This window comes from Gasterosteus aculeatus, chromosome 2 (genome assembly GCF_964276395.1).
Source record: "Gasterosteus aculeatus chromosome 2, fGasAcu3.hap1.1, whole genome shotgun sequence".
In the NCBI taxonomy this organism is placed as follows: Eukaryota; Metazoa; Chordata; class Actinopteri; order Perciformes; family Gasterosteidae; genus Gasterosteus; species Gasterosteus aculeatus.
The window spans coordinates 23,338,942-23,356,568 of NC_135689.1; the positions used below are offsets into that span (position 1 = coordinate 23,338,942).

At 44.6% G+C, this 17,627-nt stretch overlaps 75 non-coding genes across 75 annotated transcripts; all 75 read left to right on the plus strand.

The window, feature by feature from the left end:
• Nucleotides 1–13: 13 nt before the first annotated feature.
• On the plus strand, nt 14–132 carry LOC144403273 (5S ribosomal RNA). The gene has a single exon (XR_013465211.1). It is a non-coding gene; the product is annotated as a 5S ribosomal RNA (ribosomal RNA).
• A 117-nt stretch (nt 133–249) lies between these two features.
• LOC144403274 (5S ribosomal RNA) lies at nt 250–368 on the plus strand. Its single transcript, XR_013465212.1, has one exon. It is a non-coding gene; the product is annotated as a 5S ribosomal RNA (ribosomal RNA).
• Nucleotides 369–484: 116 nt separating this feature from the next.
• LOC144403275 (5S ribosomal RNA) lies at nt 485–603 on the plus strand. Its single transcript, XR_013465213.1, has one exon. It is a non-coding gene; the product is annotated as a 5S ribosomal RNA (ribosomal RNA).
• Nucleotides 604–720: 117 nt separating this feature from the next.
• LOC144403276 (5S ribosomal RNA) lies at nt 721–839 on the plus strand. Its single transcript, XR_013465214.1, has one exon. It is a non-coding gene; the product is annotated as a 5S ribosomal RNA (ribosomal RNA).
• Nucleotides 840–956: 117 nt separating this feature from the next.
• On the plus strand, nt 957–1,075 carry LOC144403278 (5S ribosomal RNA). The gene has a single exon (XR_013465216.1). It is a non-coding gene; the product is annotated as a 5S ribosomal RNA (ribosomal RNA).
• Nucleotides 1,076–1,191: 116 nt separating this feature from the next.
• Nucleotides 1,192–1,310, plus strand: LOC144397354 (5S ribosomal RNA). Its single transcript, XR_013459500.1, has one exon. It is a non-coding gene; the product is annotated as a 5S ribosomal RNA (ribosomal RNA).
• A 117-nt stretch (nt 1,311–1,427) lies between these two features.
• Nucleotides 1,428–1,546, plus strand: LOC144403279 (5S ribosomal RNA). Its single transcript, XR_013465217.1, has one exon. It is a non-coding gene; the product is annotated as a 5S ribosomal RNA (ribosomal RNA).
• Nucleotides 1,547–1,662: 116 nt separating this feature from the next.
• LOC144403280 (5S ribosomal RNA) lies at nt 1,663–1,781 on the plus strand. Its single transcript, XR_013465218.1, has one exon. It is a non-coding gene; the product is annotated as a 5S ribosomal RNA (ribosomal RNA).
• Nucleotides 1,782–1,898: 117 nt separating this feature from the next.
• LOC144403281 (5S ribosomal RNA) lies at nt 1,899–2,017 on the plus strand. Its single transcript, XR_013465219.1, has one exon. It is a non-coding gene; the product is annotated as a 5S ribosomal RNA (ribosomal RNA).
• A 117-nt stretch (nt 2,018–2,134) lies between these two features.
• Nucleotides 2,135–2,253, plus strand: LOC144403282 (5S ribosomal RNA). The gene has a single exon (XR_013465220.1). It is a non-coding gene; the product is annotated as a 5S ribosomal RNA (ribosomal RNA).
• Nucleotides 2,254–2,369: 116 nt separating this feature from the next.
• On the plus strand, nt 2,370–2,488 carry LOC144403283 (5S ribosomal RNA). Its single transcript, XR_013465221.1, has one exon. It is a non-coding gene; the product is annotated as a 5S ribosomal RNA (ribosomal RNA).
• A 117-nt stretch (nt 2,489–2,605) lies between these two features.
• Nucleotides 2,606–2,724, plus strand: LOC144403284 (5S ribosomal RNA). The gene has a single exon (XR_013465222.1). It is a non-coding gene; the product is annotated as a 5S ribosomal RNA (ribosomal RNA).
• Nucleotides 2,725–2,841: 117 nt separating this feature from the next.
• LOC144403285 (5S ribosomal RNA) lies at nt 2,842–2,960 on the plus strand. Its single transcript, XR_013465223.1, has one exon. It is a non-coding gene; the product is annotated as a 5S ribosomal RNA (ribosomal RNA).
• Nucleotides 2,961–3,077: 117 nt separating this feature from the next.
• Nucleotides 3,078–3,196, plus strand: LOC144403286 (5S ribosomal RNA). Its single transcript, XR_013465224.1, has one exon. It is a non-coding gene; the product is annotated as a 5S ribosomal RNA (ribosomal RNA).
• A 116-nt stretch (nt 3,197–3,312) lies between these two features.
• LOC144403287 (5S ribosomal RNA) lies at nt 3,313–3,431 on the plus strand. Its single transcript, XR_013465225.1, has one exon. It is a non-coding gene; the product is annotated as a 5S ribosomal RNA (ribosomal RNA).
• A 117-nt stretch (nt 3,432–3,548) lies between these two features.
• On the plus strand, nt 3,549–3,667 carry LOC144403289 (5S ribosomal RNA). The gene has a single exon (XR_013465227.1). It is a non-coding gene; the product is annotated as a 5S ribosomal RNA (ribosomal RNA).
• Nucleotides 3,668–3,784: 117 nt separating this feature from the next.
• On the plus strand, nt 3,785–3,903 carry LOC144403290 (5S ribosomal RNA). Its single transcript, XR_013465228.1, has one exon. It is a non-coding gene; the product is annotated as a 5S ribosomal RNA (ribosomal RNA).
• Nucleotides 3,904–4,019: 116 nt separating this feature from the next.
• Nucleotides 4,020–4,138, plus strand: LOC144403291 (5S ribosomal RNA). The gene has a single exon (XR_013465229.1). It is a non-coding gene; the product is annotated as a 5S ribosomal RNA (ribosomal RNA).
• Nucleotides 4,139–4,255: 117 nt separating this feature from the next.
• Nucleotides 4,256–4,374, plus strand: LOC144403292 (5S ribosomal RNA). Its single transcript, XR_013465230.1, has one exon. It is a non-coding gene; the product is annotated as a 5S ribosomal RNA (ribosomal RNA).
• A 117-nt stretch (nt 4,375–4,491) lies between these two features.
• Nucleotides 4,492–4,610, plus strand: LOC144403293 (5S ribosomal RNA). The gene has a single exon (XR_013465231.1). It is a non-coding gene; the product is annotated as a 5S ribosomal RNA (ribosomal RNA).
• A 117-nt stretch (nt 4,611–4,727) lies between these two features.
• Nucleotides 4,728–4,846, plus strand: LOC144403294 (5S ribosomal RNA). The gene has a single exon (XR_013465232.1). It is a non-coding gene; the product is annotated as a 5S ribosomal RNA (ribosomal RNA).
• A 117-nt stretch (nt 4,847–4,963) lies between these two features.
• Nucleotides 4,964–5,082, plus strand: LOC144403295 (5S ribosomal RNA). Its single transcript, XR_013465233.1, has one exon. It is a non-coding gene; the product is annotated as a 5S ribosomal RNA (ribosomal RNA).
• Nucleotides 5,083–5,199: 117 nt separating this feature from the next.
• On the plus strand, nt 5,200–5,318 carry LOC144403296 (5S ribosomal RNA). The gene has a single exon (XR_013465234.1). It is a non-coding gene; the product is annotated as a 5S ribosomal RNA (ribosomal RNA).
• A 116-nt stretch (nt 5,319–5,434) lies between these two features.
• LOC144398535 (5S ribosomal RNA) lies at nt 5,435–5,553 on the plus strand. The gene has a single exon (XR_013460682.1). It is a non-coding gene; the product is annotated as a 5S ribosomal RNA (ribosomal RNA).
• Nucleotides 5,554–5,670: 117 nt separating this feature from the next.
• Nucleotides 5,671–5,789, plus strand: LOC144403297 (5S ribosomal RNA). Its single transcript, XR_013465235.1, has one exon. It is a non-coding gene; the product is annotated as a 5S ribosomal RNA (ribosomal RNA).
• Nucleotides 5,790–5,906: 117 nt separating this feature from the next.
• Nucleotides 5,907–6,025, plus strand: LOC144403298 (5S ribosomal RNA). Its single transcript, XR_013465236.1, has one exon. It is a non-coding gene; the product is annotated as a 5S ribosomal RNA (ribosomal RNA).
• A 117-nt stretch (nt 6,026–6,142) lies between these two features.
• On the plus strand, nt 6,143–6,261 carry LOC144403300 (5S ribosomal RNA). Its single transcript, XR_013465238.1, has one exon. It is a non-coding gene; the product is annotated as a 5S ribosomal RNA (ribosomal RNA).
• A 116-nt stretch (nt 6,262–6,377) lies between these two features.
• Nucleotides 6,378–6,496, plus strand: LOC144397356 (5S ribosomal RNA). The gene has a single exon (XR_013459502.1). It is a non-coding gene; the product is annotated as a 5S ribosomal RNA (ribosomal RNA).
• Nucleotides 6,497–6,613: 117 nt separating this feature from the next.
• LOC144403301 (5S ribosomal RNA) lies at nt 6,614–6,732 on the plus strand. Its single transcript, XR_013465239.1, has one exon. It is a non-coding gene; the product is annotated as a 5S ribosomal RNA (ribosomal RNA).
• A 116-nt stretch (nt 6,733–6,848) lies between these two features.
• On the plus strand, nt 6,849–6,967 carry LOC144403302 (5S ribosomal RNA). The gene has a single exon (XR_013465240.1). It is a non-coding gene; the product is annotated as a 5S ribosomal RNA (ribosomal RNA).
• A 117-nt stretch (nt 6,968–7,084) lies between these two features.
• On the plus strand, nt 7,085–7,203 carry LOC144403303 (5S ribosomal RNA). Its single transcript, XR_013465241.1, has one exon. It is a non-coding gene; the product is annotated as a 5S ribosomal RNA (ribosomal RNA).
• A 117-nt stretch (nt 7,204–7,320) lies between these two features.
• Nucleotides 7,321–7,439, plus strand: LOC144398859 (5S ribosomal RNA). The gene has a single exon (XR_013461006.1). It is a non-coding gene; the product is annotated as a 5S ribosomal RNA (ribosomal RNA).
• A 116-nt stretch (nt 7,440–7,555) lies between these two features.
• Nucleotides 7,556–7,674, plus strand: LOC144404138 (5S ribosomal RNA). The gene has a single exon (XR_013466078.1). It is a non-coding gene; the product is annotated as a 5S ribosomal RNA (ribosomal RNA).
• A 117-nt stretch (nt 7,675–7,791) lies between these two features.
• Nucleotides 7,792–7,910, plus strand: LOC144403304 (5S ribosomal RNA). Its single transcript, XR_013465242.1, has one exon. It is a non-coding gene; the product is annotated as a 5S ribosomal RNA (ribosomal RNA).
• Nucleotides 7,911–8,027: 117 nt separating this feature from the next.
• Nucleotides 8,028–8,146, plus strand: LOC144403305 (5S ribosomal RNA). The gene has a single exon (XR_013465243.1). It is a non-coding gene; the product is annotated as a 5S ribosomal RNA (ribosomal RNA).
• A 116-nt stretch (nt 8,147–8,262) lies between these two features.
• LOC144403306 (5S ribosomal RNA) lies at nt 8,263–8,381 on the plus strand. The gene has a single exon (XR_013465244.1). It is a non-coding gene; the product is annotated as a 5S ribosomal RNA (ribosomal RNA).
• Nucleotides 8,382–8,498: 117 nt separating this feature from the next.
• LOC144403307 (5S ribosomal RNA) lies at nt 8,499–8,617 on the plus strand. Its single transcript, XR_013465245.1, has one exon. It is a non-coding gene; the product is annotated as a 5S ribosomal RNA (ribosomal RNA).
• A 117-nt stretch (nt 8,618–8,734) lies between these two features.
• LOC144403308 (5S ribosomal RNA) lies at nt 8,735–8,853 on the plus strand. The gene has a single exon (XR_013465246.1). It is a non-coding gene; the product is annotated as a 5S ribosomal RNA (ribosomal RNA).
• Nucleotides 8,854–8,969: 116 nt separating this feature from the next.
• On the plus strand, nt 8,970–9,088 carry LOC144397357 (5S ribosomal RNA). Its single transcript, XR_013459503.1, has one exon. It is a non-coding gene; the product is annotated as a 5S ribosomal RNA (ribosomal RNA).
• Nucleotides 9,089–9,205: 117 nt separating this feature from the next.
• On the plus strand, nt 9,206–9,324 carry LOC144403309 (5S ribosomal RNA). Its single transcript, XR_013465247.1, has one exon. It is a non-coding gene; the product is annotated as a 5S ribosomal RNA (ribosomal RNA).
• A 116-nt stretch (nt 9,325–9,440) lies between these two features.
• LOC144403311 (5S ribosomal RNA) lies at nt 9,441–9,559 on the plus strand. Its single transcript, XR_013465249.1, has one exon. It is a non-coding gene; the product is annotated as a 5S ribosomal RNA (ribosomal RNA).
• Nucleotides 9,560–9,676: 117 nt separating this feature from the next.
• LOC144403312 (5S ribosomal RNA) lies at nt 9,677–9,795 on the plus strand. The gene has a single exon (XR_013465250.1). It is a non-coding gene; the product is annotated as a 5S ribosomal RNA (ribosomal RNA).
• Nucleotides 9,796–9,912: 117 nt separating this feature from the next.
• On the plus strand, nt 9,913–10,031 carry LOC144403313 (5S ribosomal RNA). Its single transcript, XR_013465251.1, has one exon. It is a non-coding gene; the product is annotated as a 5S ribosomal RNA (ribosomal RNA).
• Nucleotides 10,032–10,147: 116 nt separating this feature from the next.
• Nucleotides 10,148–10,266, plus strand: LOC144403314 (5S ribosomal RNA). The gene has a single exon (XR_013465252.1). It is a non-coding gene; the product is annotated as a 5S ribosomal RNA (ribosomal RNA).
• A 116-nt stretch (nt 10,267–10,382) lies between these two features.
• Nucleotides 10,383–10,501, plus strand: LOC144403315 (5S ribosomal RNA). Its single transcript, XR_013465253.1, has one exon. It is a non-coding gene; the product is annotated as a 5S ribosomal RNA (ribosomal RNA).
• Nucleotides 10,502–10,618: 117 nt separating this feature from the next.
• Nucleotides 10,619–10,737, plus strand: LOC144403316 (5S ribosomal RNA). Its single transcript, XR_013465254.1, has one exon. It is a non-coding gene; the product is annotated as a 5S ribosomal RNA (ribosomal RNA).
• A 117-nt stretch (nt 10,738–10,854) lies between these two features.
• On the plus strand, nt 10,855–10,973 carry LOC144403317 (5S ribosomal RNA). The gene has a single exon (XR_013465255.1). It is a non-coding gene; the product is annotated as a 5S ribosomal RNA (ribosomal RNA).
• A 116-nt stretch (nt 10,974–11,089) lies between these two features.
• Nucleotides 11,090–11,208, plus strand: LOC144397358 (5S ribosomal RNA). The gene has a single exon (XR_013459504.1). It is a non-coding gene; the product is annotated as a 5S ribosomal RNA (ribosomal RNA).
• Nucleotides 11,209–11,325: 117 nt separating this feature from the next.
• On the plus strand, nt 11,326–11,444 carry LOC144403318 (5S ribosomal RNA). The gene has a single exon (XR_013465256.1). It is a non-coding gene; the product is annotated as a 5S ribosomal RNA (ribosomal RNA).
• Nucleotides 11,445–11,560: 116 nt separating this feature from the next.
• Nucleotides 11,561–11,679, plus strand: LOC144403319 (5S ribosomal RNA). Its single transcript, XR_013465257.1, has one exon. It is a non-coding gene; the product is annotated as a 5S ribosomal RNA (ribosomal RNA).
• A 117-nt stretch (nt 11,680–11,796) lies between these two features.
• LOC144403320 (5S ribosomal RNA) lies at nt 11,797–11,915 on the plus strand. Its single transcript, XR_013465258.1, has one exon. It is a non-coding gene; the product is annotated as a 5S ribosomal RNA (ribosomal RNA).
• A 117-nt stretch (nt 11,916–12,032) lies between these two features.
• On the plus strand, nt 12,033–12,151 carry LOC144403322 (5S ribosomal RNA). The gene has a single exon (XR_013465260.1). It is a non-coding gene; the product is annotated as a 5S ribosomal RNA (ribosomal RNA).
• A 116-nt stretch (nt 12,152–12,267) lies between these two features.
• LOC144397359 (5S ribosomal RNA) lies at nt 12,268–12,386 on the plus strand. The gene has a single exon (XR_013459505.1). It is a non-coding gene; the product is annotated as a 5S ribosomal RNA (ribosomal RNA).
• A 117-nt stretch (nt 12,387–12,503) lies between these two features.
• LOC144403323 (5S ribosomal RNA) lies at nt 12,504–12,622 on the plus strand. The gene has a single exon (XR_013465261.1). It is a non-coding gene; the product is annotated as a 5S ribosomal RNA (ribosomal RNA).
• A 116-nt stretch (nt 12,623–12,738) lies between these two features.
• On the plus strand, nt 12,739–12,857 carry LOC144403324 (5S ribosomal RNA). Its single transcript, XR_013465262.1, has one exon. It is a non-coding gene; the product is annotated as a 5S ribosomal RNA (ribosomal RNA).
• Nucleotides 12,858–12,974: 117 nt separating this feature from the next.
• Nucleotides 12,975–13,093, plus strand: LOC144403325 (5S ribosomal RNA). Its single transcript, XR_013465263.1, has one exon. It is a non-coding gene; the product is annotated as a 5S ribosomal RNA (ribosomal RNA).
• Nucleotides 13,094–13,210: 117 nt separating this feature from the next.
• LOC144403326 (5S ribosomal RNA) lies at nt 13,211–13,329 on the plus strand. Its single transcript, XR_013465264.1, has one exon. It is a non-coding gene; the product is annotated as a 5S ribosomal RNA (ribosomal RNA).
• A 116-nt stretch (nt 13,330–13,445) lies between these two features.
• LOC144403327 (5S ribosomal RNA) lies at nt 13,446–13,564 on the plus strand. The gene has a single exon (XR_013465265.1). It is a non-coding gene; the product is annotated as a 5S ribosomal RNA (ribosomal RNA).
• A 117-nt stretch (nt 13,565–13,681) lies between these two features.
• On the plus strand, nt 13,682–13,800 carry LOC144403328 (5S ribosomal RNA). Its single transcript, XR_013465266.1, has one exon. It is a non-coding gene; the product is annotated as a 5S ribosomal RNA (ribosomal RNA).
• A 117-nt stretch (nt 13,801–13,917) lies between these two features.
• Nucleotides 13,918–14,036, plus strand: LOC144403329 (5S ribosomal RNA). The gene has a single exon (XR_013465267.1). It is a non-coding gene; the product is annotated as a 5S ribosomal RNA (ribosomal RNA).
• A 117-nt stretch (nt 14,037–14,153) lies between these two features.
• On the plus strand, nt 14,154–14,272 carry LOC144403330 (5S ribosomal RNA). The gene has a single exon (XR_013465268.1). It is a non-coding gene; the product is annotated as a 5S ribosomal RNA (ribosomal RNA).
• A 116-nt stretch (nt 14,273–14,388) lies between these two features.
• Nucleotides 14,389–14,507, plus strand: LOC144397360 (5S ribosomal RNA). Its single transcript, XR_013459506.1, has one exon. It is a non-coding gene; the product is annotated as a 5S ribosomal RNA (ribosomal RNA).
• A 117-nt stretch (nt 14,508–14,624) lies between these two features.
• LOC144403331 (5S ribosomal RNA) lies at nt 14,625–14,743 on the plus strand. The gene has a single exon (XR_013465269.1). It is a non-coding gene; the product is annotated as a 5S ribosomal RNA (ribosomal RNA).
• Nucleotides 14,744–14,859: 116 nt separating this feature from the next.
• LOC144403333 (5S ribosomal RNA) lies at nt 14,860–14,978 on the plus strand. The gene has a single exon (XR_013465271.1). It is a non-coding gene; the product is annotated as a 5S ribosomal RNA (ribosomal RNA).
• Nucleotides 14,979–15,095: 117 nt separating this feature from the next.
• On the plus strand, nt 15,096–15,214 carry LOC144403334 (5S ribosomal RNA). The gene has a single exon (XR_013465272.1). It is a non-coding gene; the product is annotated as a 5S ribosomal RNA (ribosomal RNA).
• A 117-nt stretch (nt 15,215–15,331) lies between these two features.
• On the plus strand, nt 15,332–15,450 carry LOC144403335 (5S ribosomal RNA). Its single transcript, XR_013465273.1, has one exon. It is a non-coding gene; the product is annotated as a 5S ribosomal RNA (ribosomal RNA).
• A 116-nt stretch (nt 15,451–15,566) lies between these two features.
• On the plus strand, nt 15,567–15,685 carry LOC144403336 (5S ribosomal RNA). Its single transcript, XR_013465274.1, has one exon. It is a non-coding gene; the product is annotated as a 5S ribosomal RNA (ribosomal RNA).
• Nucleotides 15,686–15,802: 117 nt separating this feature from the next.
• Nucleotides 15,803–15,921, plus strand: LOC144397299 (5S ribosomal RNA). Its single transcript, XR_013459444.1, has one exon. It is a non-coding gene; the product is annotated as a 5S ribosomal RNA (ribosomal RNA).
• Nucleotides 15,922–16,038: 117 nt separating this feature from the next.
• Nucleotides 16,039–16,157, plus strand: LOC144398246 (5S ribosomal RNA). The gene has a single exon (XR_013460393.1). It is a non-coding gene; the product is annotated as a 5S ribosomal RNA (ribosomal RNA).
• A 117-nt stretch (nt 16,158–16,274) lies between these two features.
• Nucleotides 16,275–16,393, plus strand: LOC144403337 (5S ribosomal RNA). Its single transcript, XR_013465275.1, has one exon. It is a non-coding gene; the product is annotated as a 5S ribosomal RNA (ribosomal RNA).
• Nucleotides 16,394–16,509: 116 nt separating this feature from the next.
• On the plus strand, nt 16,510–16,628 carry LOC144397361 (5S ribosomal RNA). The gene has a single exon (XR_013459507.1). It is a non-coding gene; the product is annotated as a 5S ribosomal RNA (ribosomal RNA).
• Nucleotides 16,629–16,745: 117 nt separating this feature from the next.
• LOC144403338 (5S ribosomal RNA) lies at nt 16,746–16,864 on the plus strand. The gene has a single exon (XR_013465276.1). It is a non-coding gene; the product is annotated as a 5S ribosomal RNA (ribosomal RNA).
• A 117-nt stretch (nt 16,865–16,981) lies between these two features.
• LOC144403339 (5S ribosomal RNA) lies at nt 16,982–17,100 on the plus strand. The gene has a single exon (XR_013465277.1). It is a non-coding gene; the product is annotated as a 5S ribosomal RNA (ribosomal RNA).
• A 116-nt stretch (nt 17,101–17,216) lies between these two features.
• LOC144397362 (5S ribosomal RNA) lies at nt 17,217–17,335 on the plus strand. The gene has a single exon (XR_013459508.1). It is a non-coding gene; the product is annotated as a 5S ribosomal RNA (ribosomal RNA).
• A 117-nt stretch (nt 17,336–17,452) lies between these two features.
• LOC144403340 (5S ribosomal RNA) lies at nt 17,453–17,571 on the plus strand. The gene has a single exon (XR_013465278.1). It is a non-coding gene; the product is annotated as a 5S ribosomal RNA (ribosomal RNA).
• The last annotated feature ends 56 nt before the right edge of the window (nt 17,572–17,627 follow it).

Below are 17,627 nucleotides of genomic sequence, written 5' to 3' on the forward strand. Positions count from 1 at the left end.
AGGACATACAGTTGCTTACGGCCATACCTCTCTGGCTCCGCCTGATCTCGTCTGATCTCAGAAGCTAAGCAGAGTAGGGCCTGGTTAGTACTTGGATGGAAGACCGCCTGGGAATCCCAGGTGCCGTAAGCTTTTTCATTTCTCTCTCTGGAAGAAATCGAGAAGGCATTAGAAAGTGACTCCTTTTTCATTATCAAAACTCCAAAACCTTTGACACATTTTAAAAGATTAGGTAGAGGACATACAGTTGCTTACGGCCATACCTCTCTGGCTCCGCCTGATCTCGTCTGATCTCAGAAGCTAAGCAGAGTAGGGCCTGGTTAGTACTTGGATGGAAGACCGCCTGGGAATCCCAGGTGCCGTAAGCTTTTTCAATTCTATCTGTAAAAGACACAGAGAAGGCCTTAGAAAGTGACTCCATTTAATTGTCAAAACTACAAAACCTTTGACACATTTTAAAAGATTAGGTAGAGGACATACAGTTGCTTACGGCCATACCTCTCTGGCTCCGCCTGATCTCGTCTGATCTCAGAAGCTAAGCAGAGTAGGGCCTGGTTAGTACTTGGATGGAAGACCGCCTGGGAATCCCAGGTGCCGTAAGCTTTTTCATTTCTCTCTCTGGAAGAAATTGAGAAGGCATTAGAAAGTGAATCCTTTTTCATTATCAAAACTCCAAAACCTTTGACACATTTTAAAAGATTAGGAAGAGGACATACAGTTGCTTACGGCCATACCTCTCTGGCTCCGCCTGATCTCGTCTGATCTCAGAAGCTAAGCAGAGTAGGGCCTGGTTAGTACTTGGATGGAAGACCGCCTGGGAATCCCAGGTGCCGTAAGCTTTTTCATTTCTCTCTCTGGAAGAAATCGAGAAGGCATTAGAAAGTGACTCCTTTTTCATTATCAAAACTCCAAAACCTTTGACACATTTTAAAAGATTAGGAAGAGGACATACAGTTGCTTACGGCCATACCTCTCTGGCTCCGCCTGATCTCGTCTGATCTCAGAAGCTAAGCAGAGTAGGGCCTGGTTAGTACTTGGATGGAAGACCGCCTGGGAATCCCAGGTGCCGTAAGCTTTTTCAATTCTATCTGTAAAAGACACAGAGAAGGCCTTAGAAAGTGACTCCATTTAATTGTCAAAACTACAAAACCTTTGACACATTTTAAAAGATTAGGTAGAGGACATACAGTTGCTTACGGCCATACCTCTCTGGCTCTGCCTGATCTCGTCTGATCTCAGAAGCTAAGCAGAGTAGGGCCTGGTTAGTACTTGGATGGAAGACCGCCTGGGAATCCCAGGTGCCGTAAGCTTTTTCATTTCTCTCTCTGGAAGAAATCGAGAAGGCATTAGAAAGTGACTCCTTTTTCATTATCAAAACTCCAAAACCTTTGACACATTTTAAAAGATTAGGAAGAGGACATACAGTTGCTTACGGCCATACCTCTCTGGCTCCGCCTGATCTCGTCTGATCTCAGAAGCTAAGCAGAGTAGGGCCTGGTTAGTACTTGGATGGAAGACCGCCTGGGAATCCCAGGTGCCGTAAGCTTTTTCATTTCTATCTGTAAAAGACACAGAGAAGGCCTTAGAAAGTGACTCCATTTCATTGTCAAAACTACAAAACCTTTGACAAGTTTTAAAAGATTAGGAAGAGGACATACAGTTGCTTACGGCCATACCTCTCTGGCTCCGCCTGATCTCGTCTGATCTCAGAAGCTAAGCAGAGTAGGGCCTGGTTAGTACTTGGATGGAAGACCGCCTGGGAATCCCAGGTGCCGTAAGCTTTTTCATTTCTCTCTCTGGAAGAAATTGAGAAGGCATTAGAAAGTGAATCCTTTTTCATGATCAAAACTCCAAAACCTTTGACACATTTTAAAATATTAGGAAGAGGACATACAGTTGCTTACGGCCATACCTCTCTGGCTCCGCCTGATCTCGTCTGATCTCAGAAGCTAAGCAGAGTAGGGCCTGGTTAGTACTTGGATGGAAGACCGCCTGGGAATCCCAGGTGCCGTAAGCTTTTTCATTTCTCTCTCTGGAAGAAATCGAGAAGGCATTAGAAAGTGACTCCTTTTTCATTATCAAAACTCCAAAACCTTTGACACATTTTAAAAGATTAGGTAGAGGACATACAGTTGCTTACGGCCATACCTCTCTGGCTCCGCCTGATCTCGTCTGATCTCAGAAGCTAAGCAGAGTAGGGCCTGGTTAGTACTTGGATGGAAGACCGCCTGGGAATCCCAGGTGCCGTAAGCTTTTTCATTTCTATCTGTAAAAGACACAGAGAAGGCCTTAGAAAGTGACTCCATTTCATTGTCAAAACTACAAAACCTTTGACACATTTTAAAAGATTAGGTAGAGGACATACAGTTGCTTACGGCCATACCTCTCTGGCTCCGCCTGATCTCGTCTGATCTCAGAAGCTAAGCAGAGTAGGGCCTGGTTAGTACTTGGATGGAAGACCGCCTGGGAATCCCAGGTGCCGTAAGCTTTTTCATTTCTCTCTCTGGAAGAAATTGAGAAGGCATTAGAAAGTGAATCCTTTTTCATTATCAAAACTCCAAAACCTTTGACACATTTTAAAAGATTAGGAAGAGGACATACAGTTGCTTACGGCCATACCTCTCTGGCTCCGCCTGATCTCGTCTGATCTCAGAAGCTAAGCAGAGTAGGGCCTGGTTAGTACTTGGATGGAAGACCGCCTGGGAATCCCAGGTGCCGTAAGCTTTTTCATTTCTCTCTCTGGAAGAAATCGAGAAGGCATTAGAAAGTGACTCCTTTTTCATTATCAAAACTCCAAAACCTTTGACACATTTTAAAAGATTAGGAAGAGGACATACAGTTGCTTACGGCCATACCTCTCTGGCTCCGCCTGATCTCGTCTGATCTCAGAAGCTAAGCAGAGTAGGGCCTGGTTAGTACTTGGATGGAAGACCGCCTGGGAATCCCAGGTGCCGTAAGCTTTTTCATTTCTCTCTCTGGAAGAAATCGAGAAGGCATTAGAAAGTGACTCCTTTTTCATTATCAAAACTCCAAAACCTTTGACACATTTTAAAAGATTAGGAAGAGGGCATACAGTTGCTTACGGCCATACCTCTCTGGCTCCGCCTGATCTCGTCTGATCTCAGAAGCTAAGCAGAGTAGGGCCTGGTTAGTACTTGGATGGAAGACCGCCTGGGAATCCCAGGTGCCGTAAGCTTTTTCATTTCTATCTGTAAAAGACACAGAGAAGGCCTTAGAAAGTGACTCCATTTCATTGTCAAAACTACAAAACCTTTGACAAGTTTTAAAAGATTAGGAAGAGGACATACAGTTGCTTACGGCCATACCTCTCTGGCTCCGCCTGATCTCGTCTGATCTCAGAAGCTAAGCAGAGTAGGGCCTGGTTAGTACTTGGATGGAAGACCGCCTGGGAATCCCAGGTGCCGTAAGCTTTTTCATTTCTCTCTCTGGAAGAAATCGAGAAGGCATTAGAAAGTGACTCCTTTTTCATTATCAAAACTCCAAAACCTTTGACACATTTTAAAAGATTAGGAAGAGGACATACAGTTGCTTACGGCCATACCTCTCTGGCTCCGCCTGATCTCGTCTGATCTCAGAAGCTAAGCAGAGTAGGGCCTGGTTAGTACTTGGATGGAAGACCGCCTGGGAATCCCAGGTGCCGTAAGCTTTTTCATTTCTCTCTCTGGAAGAAATCGAGAAGGCATTAGAAAGTGACTCCTTTTTCATTATCAAAACTCCAAAACCTTTGACACATTTTAAAAGATTAGGAAGAGGACATACAGTTGCTTACGGCCATACCTCTCTGGCTCCGCCTGATCTCGTCTGATCTCAGAAGCTAAGCAGAGTAGGGCCTGGTTAGTACTTGGATGGAAGACCGCCTGGGAATCCCAGGTGCCGTAAGCTTTTTCATTTCTATCTGTAAAAGACACAGAGAAGGCCTTAGAAAGTGACTCCATTTCATTGTCAAAACTACAAAACCTTTGACAAGTTTTAAAAGATTAGGAAGAGGACATACAGTTGCTTACGGCCATACCTCTCTGGCTCCGCCTGATCTCGTCTGATCTCAGAAGCTAAGCAGAGTAGGGCCTGGTTAGTACTTGGATGGAAGACCGCCTGGGAATCCCAGGTGCCGTAAGCTTTTTCATTTCTCTCTCTGGAAGAAATCGAGAAGGCATTAGAAAGTGACTCCTTTTTCATTATCAAAACTCCAAAACCTTTGACACATTTTAAAAGATTAGGAAGAGGACATACAGTTGCTTACGGCCATACCTCTCTGGCTCCGCCTGATCTCGTCTGATCTCAGAAGCTAAGCAGAGTAGGGCCTGGTTAGTACTTGGATGGAAGACCGCCTGGGAATCCCAGGTGCCGTAAGCTTTTTCATTTCTCTCTCTGGAAGAAATCGAGAAGGCATTAGAAAGTGACTCCTTTTTCATTATCAAAACTCCAAAACCTTTGACACATTTTAAAAGATTAGGAAGAGGACATACAGTTGCTTACGGCCATACCTCTCTGGCTCCGCCTGATCTCGTCTGATCTCAGAAGCTAAGCAGAGTAGGGCCTGGTTAGTACTTGGATGGAAGACCGCCTGGGAATCCCAGGTGCCGTAAGCTTTTTCATTTCTCTCTCTGGAAGAAATCGAGAAGGCATTAGAAAGTGACTCCTTTTTCATTATCAAAACTCCAAAACCTTTGACACATTTTAAAAGATTAGGAAGAGGACATACAGTTGCTTACGGCCATACCTCTCTGGCTCCGCCTGATCTCGTCTGATCTCAGAAGCTAAGCAGAGTAGGGCCTGGTTAGTACTTGGATGGAAGACCGCCTGGGAATCCCAGGTGCCGTAAGCTTTTTCATTTCTCTCTCTGGAAGAAATCGAGAAGGCATTAGAAAGTGAATCCTTTTTCATGATCGAAACTCCAAAACCTTTGACACATTTTAAAATATTAGGAAGAGGACATACAGTTGCTTACGGCCATACCTCTCTGGCTCCGCCTGATCTCGTCTGATCTCAGAAGCTAAGCAGAGTAGGGCCTGGTTAGTACTTGGATGGAAGACCGCCTGGGAATCCCAGGTGCCGTAAGCTTTTTCATTTCTCTCTCTGGAAGAAATCGAGAAGGCATTAGAAAGTGACTCCTTTTTCATTATCAAAACTCCAAAACCTTTGACACATTTTAAAAGATTAGGTAGAGGACATACAGTTGCTTACGGCCATACCTCTCTGGCTCCGCCTGATCTCGTCTGATCTCAGAAGCTAAGCAGAGTAGGGCCTGGTTAGTACTTGGATGGAAGACCGCCTGGGAATCCCAGGTGCCGTAAGCTTTTTCAATTCTATCTGTAAAAGACACAGAGAAGGCCTTAGAAAGTGACTCCATTTAATTGTCAAAACTACAAAACCTTTGACACATTTTAAAAGATTAGGTAGAGGACATACAGTTGCTTACGGCCATACCTCTCTGGCTCAGCCTGATCTCGTCTGATCTCAGAAGCTAAGCAGAGTAGGGCCTGGTTAGTACTTGGATGGAAGACCGCCTGGGAATCCCAGGTGCCGTAAGCTTTTTCATTTCTCTCTCTGGAAGAAATTGAGAAGGCATTAGAAAGTGAATCCTTTTTCATTATCAAAACTCCAAAACCTTTGACACATTTTAAAAGATTAGGAAGAGGACATACAGTTGCTTACGGCCATACCTCTCTGGCTCCGCCTGATCTCGTCTGATCTCAGAAGCTAAGCAGAGTAGGGCCTGGTTAGTACTTGGATGGAAGACCGCCTGGGAATCCCAGGTGCCGTAAGCTTTTTCATTTCTCTCTCTGGAAGAAATCGAGAAGGCATTAGAAAGTGACTCCTTTTTCATTATCAAAACTCCAAAACCTTTGACACATTTTAAAAGATTAGGAAGAGGACATACAGTTGCTTACGGCCATACCTCTCTGGCTCCGCCTGATCTCGTCTGATCTCAGAAGCTAAGCAGAGTAGGGCCTGGTTAGTACTTGGATGGAAGACCGCCTGGGAATCCCAGGTGCCGTAAGCTTTTTCATTTCTCTCTCTGGAAGAAATCGAGAAGGCATTAGAAAGTGACTCCTTTTTCATTATCAAAACTCCAAAACCTTTGACACATTTTAAAAGATTAGGAAGAGGACATACAGTTGCTTACGGCCATACCTCTCTGGCTCCGCCTGATCTCGTCTGATCTCAGAAGCTAAGCAGAGTAGGGCCTGGTTAGTACTTGGATGGAAGACCGCCTGGGAATCCCAGGTGCCGTAAGCTTTTTCAATTCTATTTGTAAAAGACACAGAGAAGGCCTTAGAAAGTGACTCCATTTAATTGTCAAAACTACAAAACCTTTGACACATTTTAAAAGATTAGGTAGAGGACATACAGTTGCTTACGGCCATACCTCTCTGGCTCTGCCTGATCTCGTCTGATCTCAGAAGCTAAGCAGAGTAGGGCCTGGTTAGTACTTGGATGGAAGACCGCCTGGGAATCCCAGGTGCCGTAAGCTTTTTCATTTCTCTCTCTGGAAGAAATCGAGAAGGCATTAGAAAGTGACTCCTTTTTCATTATCAAAACTCCAAAACCTTTGACACATTTTAAAAGATTAGGAAGAGGACATACAGTTGCTTACGGCCATACCTCTCTGGCTCCGCCTGATCTCGTCTGATCTCAGAAGCTAAGCAGAGTAGGGCCTGGTTAGTACTTGGATGGAAGACCGCCTGGGAATCCCAGGTGCCGTAAGCTTTTTCATTTCTATCTGTAAAAGACACAGAGAAGGCCTTAGAAAGTGACTCCATTTCATTGTCAAAACTACAAAACCTTTGACAAGTTTTAAAAGATTAGGAAGAGGACATACAGTTGCTTACGGCCATACCTCTCTGGCTCCGCCTGATCTCGTCTGATCTCAGAAGCTAAGCAGAGTAGGGCCTGGTTAGTACTTGGATGGAAGACCGCCTGGGAATCCCAGGTGCCGTAAGCTTTTTCATTTCTCTCTCTGGAAGAAATTGAGAAGGCATTAGAAAGTGAATCCTTTTTCATGATCAAAACTCCAAAACCTTTGACACATTTTAAAATATTAGGAAGAGGACATACAGTTGCTTACGGCCATACCTCTCTGGCTCCGCCTGATCTCGTCTGATCTCAGAAGCTAAGCAGAGTAGGGCCTGGTTAGTACTTGGATGGAAGACCGCCTGGGAATCCCAGGTGCCGTAAGCTTTTTCATTTCTCTCTCTGGAAGAAATCGAGAAGGCATTAGAAAGTGACTCCTTTTTCATTATCAAAACTCCAAAACCTTTGACACATTTTAAAAGATTAGGAAGAGGACATACAGTTGCTTACGGCCATACCTCTCTGGCTCCGCCTGATCTTGTCTGATCTCAGAAGCTAAGCAGAGTAGGGCCTGATTAGTACTTGGATGGAAGACCGCCTGGGAATCCCAGGTGCCGTAAGCTTTTTCATTTCTATCTGTAAAAGACACAGAGAAGGCCTTAGAAAGTGACTCCATTTCATTGTCAAAACTACAAAACCTTTGACAAGTTTTAAAAGATTAGGAAGAGGACATACAGTTGCTTACGGCCATACCTCTCTGGCTCCGCCTGATCTCATCTGATCTCAGAAGCTAAGCAGAGTAGGGCCTGGTTAGTACTTGGATGGAAGACCGCCTGGGAATCCCAGGTGCCGTAAGCTTTTTCATTTCTCTCTCTGGAAGAAATTGAGAAGGCATTAGAAAGTGAATCCTTTTTCATGATCGAAACTCCAAAACCTTTGACACATTTTAAAATATTAGGAAGAGGACATACAGTTGCTTACGGCCATACCTCTCTGGCTCCGCCTGATCTCGTCTGATCTCAGAAGCTAAGCAGAGTAGGGCCTGGTTAGTACTTGGATGGAAGACCGCCTGGGAATCCCAGGTGCCGTAAGCTTTTTCATTTCTCTCTCTGGAAGAAATCGAGAAGGCATTAGAAAGTGACTCCTTTTTCATTATCAAAACTCCAAAACCTTTGACACATTTTAAAAGATTAGGTAGAGGACATACAGTTGCTTACGGCCATACCTCTCTGGCTCCGCCTGATCTCGTCTGATCTCAGAAGCTAAGCAGAGTAGGGCCTGGTTAGTACTTGGATGGAAGACCGCCTGGGAATCCCAGGTGCCGTAAGCTTTTTCAATTCTATCTGTAAAAGACACAGAGAAGGCCTTAGAAAGTGACTCCATTTAATTGTCAAAACTACAAAACCTTTGACACATTTTAAAAGATTAGGTAGAGGACATACAGTTGCTTACGGCCATACCTCTCTGGCTCCGCCTGATCTCGTCTGATCTCAGAAGCTAAGCAGAGTAGGGCCTGGTTAGTACTTGGATGGAAGACCGCCTGGGAATCCCAGGTGCCGTAAGCTTTTTCATTTCTCTCTCTGGAAGAAATTGAGAAGGCATTAGAAAGTGAATCCTTTTTCATTATCAAAACTCCAAAACCTTTGACACATTTTAAAAGATTAGGAAGAGGACATACAGTTGCTTACGGCCATACCTCTCTGGCTCCGCCTGATCTCGTCTGATCTCAGAAGCTAAGCAGAGTAGGGCCTGGTTAGTACTTGGATGGAAGACCGCCTGGGAATCCCAGGTGCCGTAAGCTTTTTCATTTCTCTCTCTGGAAGAAATCGAGAAGGCATTAGAAAGTGACTCCTTTTTCATTATCAAAACTCCAAAACCTTTGACACATTTTAAAAGATTAGGAAGAGGACATACAGTTGCTTACGGCCATACCTCTCTGGCTCCGCCTGATCTCGTCTGATCTCAGAAGCTAAGCAGAGTAGGGCCTGGTTAGTACTTGGATGGAAGACCGCCTGGGAATCCCAGGTGCCGTAAGCTTTTTCAATTCTATCTGTAAAAGACACAGAGAAGGCCTTAGAAAGTGACTCCATTTAATTGTCAAAACTACAAAACCTTTGACACATTTTAAAAGATTAGGTAGAGGACATACAGTTGCTTACGGCCATACCTCTCTGGCTCTGCCTGATCTCGTCTGATCTCAGAAGCTAAGCAGAGTAGGGCCTGGTTAGTACTTGGATGGAAGACCGCCTGGGAATCCCAGGTGCCGTAAGCTTTTTCATTTCTCTCTCTGGAAGAAATCGAGAAGGCATTAGAAAGTGACTCCTTTTTCATTATCAAAACTCCAAAACCTTTGACACATTTTAAAAGATTAGGAAGAGGACATACAGTTGCTTACGGCCATACCTCTCTGGCTCCGCCTGATCTCGTCTGATCTCAGAAGCTAAGCAGAGTAGGGCCTGGTTAGTACTTGGATGGAAGACCGCCTGGGAATCCCAGGTGCCGTAAGCTTTTTCATTTCTATCTGTAAAAGACACAGAGAAGGCCTTAGAAAGTGACTCCATTTCATTGTCAAAACTACAAAACCTTTGACAAGTTTTAAAAGATTAGGAAGAGGACATACAGTTGCTTACGGCCATACCTCTCTGGCTCCGCCTGATCTCGTCTGATCTCAGAAGCTAAGCAGAGTAGGGCCTGGTTAGTACTTGGATGGAAGACCGCCTGGGAATCCCAGGTGCCGTAAGCTTTTTCATTTCTCTCTCTGGAAGAAATTGAGAAGGCATTAGAAAGTGAATCCTTTTTCATGATCAAAACTCCAAAACCTTTGACACATTTTAAAATATTAGGAAGAGGACATACAGTTGCTTACGGCCATACCTCTCTGGCTCCGCCTGATCTCGTCTGATCTCAGAAGCTAAGCAGAGTAGGGCCTGGTTAGTACTTGGATGGAAGACCGCCTGGGAATCCCAGGTGCCGTAAGCTTTTTCATTTCTCTCTCTGGAAGAAATCGAGAAGGCATTAGAAAGTGACTCCTTTTTCATTATCAAAACTCCAAAACCTTTGACACATTTTAAAAGATTAGGTAGAGGACATACAGTTGCTTACGGCCATACCTCTCTGGCTCCGCCTGATCTCGTCTGATCTCAGAAGCTAAGCAGAGTAGGGCCTGGTTAGTACTTGGATGGAAGACCGCCTGGGAATCCCAGGTGCCGTAAGCTTTTTCAATTCTATCTGTAAAAGACACAGAGAAGGCCTTAGAAAGTGACTCCATTTAATTGTCAAAACTACAAAACCTTTGACACATTTTAAAAGATTAGGTAGAGGACATACAGTTGCTTACGGCCATACCTCTCTGGCTCCGCCTGATCTCGTCTGATCTCAGAAGCTAAGCAGAGTAGGGCCTGGTTAGTACTTGGATGGAAGACCGCCTGGGAATCCCAGGTGCCGTAAGCTTTTTCAATTCTATCTGTAAAAGACACAGAGAAGGCCTTAGAAAGTGACTCCATTTAATTGTCAAAACTACAAAACCTTTGACACATTTTAAAAGATTAGGTAGAGGACATACAGTTGCTTACGGCCATACCTCTCTGGCTCCGCCTGATCTCGTCTGATCTCAGAAGCTAAGCAGAGTAGGGCCTGGTTAGTACTTGGATGGAAGACCGCCTGGGAATCCCAGGTGCCGTAAGCTTTTTCATTTCTCTCTCTGGAAGAAATTGAGAAGGCATTAGAAAGTGAATCCTTTTTCATTATCAAAACTCCAAAACCTTTGACACATTTTAAAAGATTAGGAAGAGGACATACAGTTGCTTACGGCCATACCTCTCTGGCTCCGCCTGATCTCGTCTGATCTCAGAAGCTAAGCAGAGTAGGGCCTGGTTAGTACTTGGATGGAAGACCGCCTGGGAATCCCAGGTGCCGTAAGCTTTTTCATTTCTCTCTCTGGAAGAAATCGAGAAGGCATTAGAAAGTGACTCCTTTTTCATTATCAAAACTCCAAAACCTTTGACACATTTTAAAAGATTAGGAAGAGGACATACAGTTGCTTACGGCCATACCTCTCTGGCTCCGCCTGATCTCGTCTGATCTCAGAAGCTAAGCAGAGTAGGGCCTGGTTAGTACTTGGATGGAAGACCGCCTGGGAATCCCAGGTGCCGTAAGCTTTTTCAATTCTATCTGTAAAAGACACAGAGAAGGCCTTAGAAAGTGACTCCATTTAATTGTCAAAACTACAAAACCTTTGACACATTTTAAAAGATTAGGTAGAGGACATACAGTTGCTTACGGCCATACCTCTCTGGCTCTGCCTGATCTCGTCTGATCTCAGAAGCTAAGCAGAGTAGGGCCTGGTTAGTACTTGGATGGAAGACCGCCTGGGAATCCCAGGTGCCGTAAGCTTTTTCATTTCTCTCTCTGGAAGAAATCGAGAAGGCATTAGAAAGTGACTCCTTTTTCATTATCAAAACTCCAAAACCTTTGACACATTTTAAAAGATTAGGAAGAGGACATACAGTTGCTTACGGCCATACCTCTCTGGCTCCGCCTGATCTCGTCTGATCTCAGAAGCTAAGCAGAGTAGGGCCTGGTTAGTACTTGGATGGAAGACCGCCTGGGAATCCCAGGTGCCGTAAGCTTTTTCAATTCTATCTGTAAAAGACACAGAGAAGGCCTTAGAAAGTGACTCCATTTAATTGTCAAAACTACAAAACCTTTGACACATTTTAAAAGATTAGGTAGAGGACATACAGTTGCTTACGGCCATACCTCTCTGGCTCCGCCTGATCTCGTCTGATCTCAGAAGCTAAGCAGAGTAGGGCCTGGTTAGTACTTGGATGGAAGACCGCCTGGGAATCCCAGGTGCCGTAAGCTTTTTCATTTCTCTCTCTGGAAGAAATTGAGAAGGCATTAGAAAGTGAATCCTTTTTCATTATCAAAACTCCAAAACCTTTGACACATTTTAAAAGATTAGGAAGAGGACATACAGTTGCTTACGGCCATACCTCTCTGGCTCCGCCTGATCTCGTCTGATCTCAGAAGCTAAGCAGAGTAGGGCCTGGTTAGTACTTGGATGGAAGACCGCCTGGGAATCCCAGGTGCCGTAAGCTTTTTCATTTCTCTCTCTGGAAGAAATCGAGAAGGCATTAGAAAGTGACTCCTTTTTCATTATCAAAACTCCAAAACCTTTGACACATTTTAAAAGATTAGGAAGAGGACATACAGTTGCTTACGGCCATACCTCTCTGGCTCCGCCTGATCTCGTCTGATCTCAGAAGCTAAGCAGAGTAGGGCCTGGTTAGTACTTGGATGGAAGACCGCCTGGGAATCCCAGGTGCCGTAAGCTTTTTCAATTCTATCTGTAAAAGACACAGAGAAGGCCTTAGAAAGTGACTCCATTTAATTGTCAAAACTACAAAACCTTTGACACATTTTAAAAGATTAGGTAGAGGACATACAGTTGCTTACGGCCATACCTCTCTGGCTCTGCCTGATCTCGTCTGATCTCAGAAGCTAAGCAGAGTAGGGCCTGGTTAGTACTTGGATGGAAGACCGCCTGGGAATCCCAGGTGCCGTAAGCTTTTTCATTTCTCTCTCTGGAAGAAATCGAGAAGGCATTAGAAAGTGACTCCTTTTTCATTATCAAAACTCCAAAACCTTTGACACATTTTAAAAGATTAGGAAGAGGACATACAGTTGCTTACGGCCATACCTCTCTGGCTCCGCCTGATCTCGTCTGATCTCAGAAGCTAAGCAGAGTAGGGCCTGGTTAGTACTTGGATGGAAGACCGCCTGGGAATCCCAGGTGCCGTAAGCTTTTTCATTTCTATCTGTAAAAGACACAGAGAAGGCCTTAGAAAGTGACTCCATTTCATTGTCAAAACTACAAAACCTTTGACAAGTTTTAAAAGATTAGGAAGAGGACATACAGTTGCTTACGGCCATACCTCTCTGGCTCCGCCTGATCTCGTCTGATCTCAGAAGCTAAGCAGAGTAGGGCCTGGTTAGTACTTGGATGGAAGACCGCCTGGGAATCCCAGGTGCCGTAAGCTTTTTCATTTCTCTCTCTGGAAGAAATTGAGAAGGCATTAGAAAGTGAATCCTTTTTCATGATCAAAACTCCAAAACCTTTGACACATTTTAAAATATTAGGAAGAGGACATACAGTTGCTTACGGCCATACCTCTCTGGCTCCGCCTGATCTCGTCTGATCTCAGAAGCTAAGCAGAGTAGGGCCTGGTTAGTACTTGGATGGAAGACCGCCTGGGAATCCCAGGTGCCGTAAGCTTTTTCATTTCTCTCTCTGGAAGAAATCGAGAAGGCATTAGAAAGTGACTCCTTTTTCATTATCAAAACTCCAAAACCTTTGACACATTTTAAAAGATTAGGTAGAGGACATACAGTTGCTTACGGCCATACCTCTCTGGCTCCGCCTGATCTCGTCTGATCTCAGAAGCTAAGCAGAGTAGGGCCTGGTTAGTACTTGGATGGAAGACCGCCTGGGAATCCCAGGTGCCGTAAGCTTTTTCATTTCTATCTGTAAAAGACACAGAGAAGGCCTTAGAAAGTGACTCCATTTCATTGTCAAAACTACAAAACCTTTGACACATTTTAAAAGATTAGGTAGAGGACATACAGTTGCTTACGGCCATACCTCTCTGGCTCCGCCTGATCTCGTCTGATCTCAGAAGCTAAGCAGAGTAGGGCCTGGTTAGTACTTGGATGGAAGACCGCCTGGGAATCCCAGGTGCCGTAAGCTTTTTCATTTCTCTCTCTGGAAGAAATTGAGAAGGCATTAGAAAGTGAATCCTTTTTCATTATCAAAACTCCAAAACCTTTGACACATTTTAAAAGATTAGGAAGAGGACATACAGTTGCTTACGGCCATACCTCTCTGGCTCCGCCTGATCTCGTCTGATCTCAGAAGCTAAGCAGAGTAGGGCCTGGTTAGTACTTGGATGGAAGACCGCCTGGGAATCCCAGGTGCCGTAAGCTTTTTCATTTCTCTCTCTGGAAGAAATCGAGAAGGCATTAGAAAGTGACTCCTTTTTCATTATCAAAACTCCAAAACCTTTGACACATTTTAAAAGATTAGGAAGAGGACATACAGTTGCTTACGGCCATACCTCTCTGGCTCCGCCTGATCTCGTCTGATCTCAGAAGCTAAGCAGAGTAGGGCCTGGTTAGTACTTGGATGGAAGACCGCCTGGGAATCCCAGGTGCCGTAAGCTTTTTCATTTCTCTCTCTGGAAGAAATCGAGAAGGCATTAGAAAGTGACTCCTTTTTCATTATCAAAACTCCAAAACCTTTGACACATTTTAAAAGATTAGGAAGAGGACATACAGTTGCTTACGGCCATACCTCTCTGGCTCCGCCTGATCTCGTCTGATCTCAGAAGCTAAGCAGAGTAGGGCCTGGTTAGTACTTGGATGGAAGACCGCCTGGGAATCCCAGGTGCCGTAAGCTTTTTCAATTCTATCTGTAAAAGACACAGAGAAGGCCTTAGAAAGTGACTCCATTTAATTGTCAAAACTACAAAACCTTTGACACATTTTAAAAGATTAGGTAGAGGACATACAGTTGCTTACGGCCATACCTCTCTGGCTCTGCCTGATCTCGTCTGATCTCAGAAGCTAAGCAGAGTAGGGCCTGGTTAGTACTTGGATGGAAGACCGCCTGGGAATCCCAGGTGCCGTAAGCTTTTTCATTTCTCTCTCTGGAAGAAATCGAGAAGGCATTAGAAAGTGACTCCTTTTTCATTATCAAAACTCCAAAACCTTTGACACATTTTAAAAGATTAGGAAGAGGACATACAGTTGCTTACGGCCATACCTCTCTGGCTCCGCCTGATCTCGTCTGATCTCAGAAGCTAAGCAGAGTAGGGCCTGGTTAGTACTTGGATGGAAGACCGCCTGGGAATCCCAGGTGCCGTAAGCTTTTTCATTTCTATCTGTAAAAGACACAGAGAAGGCCTTAGAAAGTGACTCCATTTCATTGTCAAAACTACAAAACCTTTGACAAGTTTTAAAAGATTAGGAAGAGGACATACAGTTGCTTACGGCCATACCTCTCTGGCTCCGCCTGATCTCGTCTGATCTCAGAAGCTAAGCAGAGTAGGGCCTGGTTAGTACTTGGATGGAAGACCGCCTGGGAATCCCAGGTGCCGTAAGCTTTTTCATTTCTCTCTCTGGAAGAAATTGAGAAGGCATTAGAAAGTGAATCCTTTTTCATGATCAAAACTCCAAAACCTTTGACACATTTTAAAATATTAGGAAGAGGACATACAGTTGCTTACGGCCATACCTCTCTGGCTCCGCCTGATCTCGTCTGATCTCAGAAGCTAAGCAGAGTAGGGCCTGGTTAGTACTTGGATGGAAGACCGCCTGGGAATCCCAGGTGCCGTAAGCTTTTTCATTTCTCTCTCTGGAAGAAATCGAGAAGGCATTAGAAAGTGACTCCTTTTTCATTATCAAAACTCCAAAACCTTTGACACATTTTAAAAGATTAGGTAGAGGACATACAGTTGCTTACGGCCATACCTCTCTGGCTCCGCCTGATCTCGTCTGATCTCAGAAGCTAAGCAGAGTAGGGCCTGGTTAGTACTTGGATGGAAGACCGCCTGGGAATCCCAGGTGCCGTAAGCTTTTTCAATTCTATCTGTAAAAGACACAGAGAAGGCCTTAGAAAGTGACTCCATTTAATTGTCAAAACTACAAAACCTTTGACACATTTTAAAAGATTAGGTAGAGGACATACAGTTGCTTACGGCCATACCTCTCTGGCTCCGCCTGATCTCGTCTGATCTCAGAAGCTAAGCAGAGTAGGGCCTGGTTAGTACTTGGATGGAAGACCGCCTGGGAATCCCAGGTGCCGTAAGCTTTTTCATTTCTCTCTCTGGAAGAAATTGAGAAGGCATTAGAAAGTGAATCCTTTTTCATTATCAAAACTCCAAAACCTTTGACACATTTTAAAAGATTAGGAAGAGGACATACAGTTGCTTACGGCCATACCTCTCTTGCTCCGCCTGATCTCGTCTGATCTCAGAAGCTAAGCAGAGTAGGGCCTGGTTAGTACTTGGATGGAAGACCGCCTGGGAATCCCAGGTGCCGTAAGCTTTTTCATTTCTCTCTCTGGAAGAAATCGAGAAGGCATTAGAAAGTGACTCCTTTTTCATTATCAAAACTCCAAAACCTTTGACACATTTTAAAAGATTAGGAAGAGGACATACAGTTGCTTACGGCCATACCTCTCTGGCTCCGCCTGATCTCGTCTGATCTCAGAAGCTAAGCAGAGTAGGGTCTGGTTAGTACTTGGATGGAAGACCGCCTGGGAATCCCAGGTGCCGTAAGCTTTTTCATTTCTCTCTCTGGAAGAAATCGAGAAGGCATTAGAAAGTGACTCCTTTTTCATTATCAAAACTCCAAAACCTTTGACACATTTTAAAAGATTAGGAAGAGGACATACAGTTGCTTACGGCCATACCTCTCTGGCTCCGCCTGATCTCGTCTGATCTCAGAAGCTAAGCAGAGTAGGGCCTGGTTAGTACTTGGATGGAAGACCGCCTGGGAATCCCAGGTGCCGTAAGCTTTTTCAATTCTATCTGTAAAAGACACAGAGAAGGCCTTAGAAAGTGACTCCATTTAATTGTCAAAACTACAAAACCTTTGACACATTTTAAAAGATTAGGTAGAGGACATACAGTTGCTTACGGCCATACCTCTCTGGCTCTGCCTGATCTCGTCTGATCTCAGAAGCTAAGCAGAGTAGGGCCTGGTTAGTACTTGGATGGAAGACCGCCTGGGAATCCCAGGTGCCGTAAGCTTTTTCATTTCTCTCTCTGGAAGAAATTGAGAAGGCATTAGAAAGTGAATCCTTTTTCATTATCAAAACTCCAAAACCTTTGACACATTTTAAAATATTAGGAAGAGGACATACAGTTGCTTACGGCCATACCTCTCTGGCTCCGCCTGATCTCGTCTGATCTCAGAAGCTAAGCAGAGTAGGGCCTGGTTAGTACTTGGATGGAAGACCGCCTGGGAATCCCAGGTGCCGTAAGCTTTTTCATTTCTCTCTCTGGAAGAAATCGAGAAGGCATTAGAAAGTGACTCCTTTTTCATTATCAAAACTCCAAAACCTTTGACACATTTTAAAAGATTAGGAAGAGGACATACAGTTGCTTACGGCCATACCTCTCTGGCTCCGCCTGATCTCGTCTGATCTCAGAAGCTAAGCAGAGTAGGGCCTGGTTAGTACTTGGATGGAAGACCGCCTGGGAATCCCAGGTGCCGTAAGCTTTTTCAATTCTATCTGTAAAAGACACAGAGAAGGCCTTAGAAAGTGACTCCATTTAATTGTCAAAACTACAAAACCTTTGACACATTTTAAAAGATTAGGTAGAGGACATACAGTTGCTTACGGCCATACCTCTCTGGCTCTGCCTGATCTCGTCTGATCTCAGAAGCTAAGCAGAGTAGGGCCTGGTTAGTACTTGGATGGAAGACCGCCTGGGAATCCCAGGTGCCGTAAGCTTTTTCATTTCTCTCTCTGGAAGAAATCGAGAAGGCATTAGAAAGTGACTCCTTTTTCATTATCAAAACTCCAAAACCTTTGACACATTTTAAAAGATTAGGAAGAGGGCATACAGTTGCTTACGGCCATACCTCTCTGGCTCCGCCTGATCTCGTCTGATCTCAGAAGCTAAGCAGAGTAGGGCCTGGTTAGTACTTGGATGGAAGACCGCCTGGGAATCCCAGGTGCCGTAAGCTTTTTCATTTCTATCTGTAAAAGACACAGAGAAGGCCTTAGAAAGTGACTCCATTTC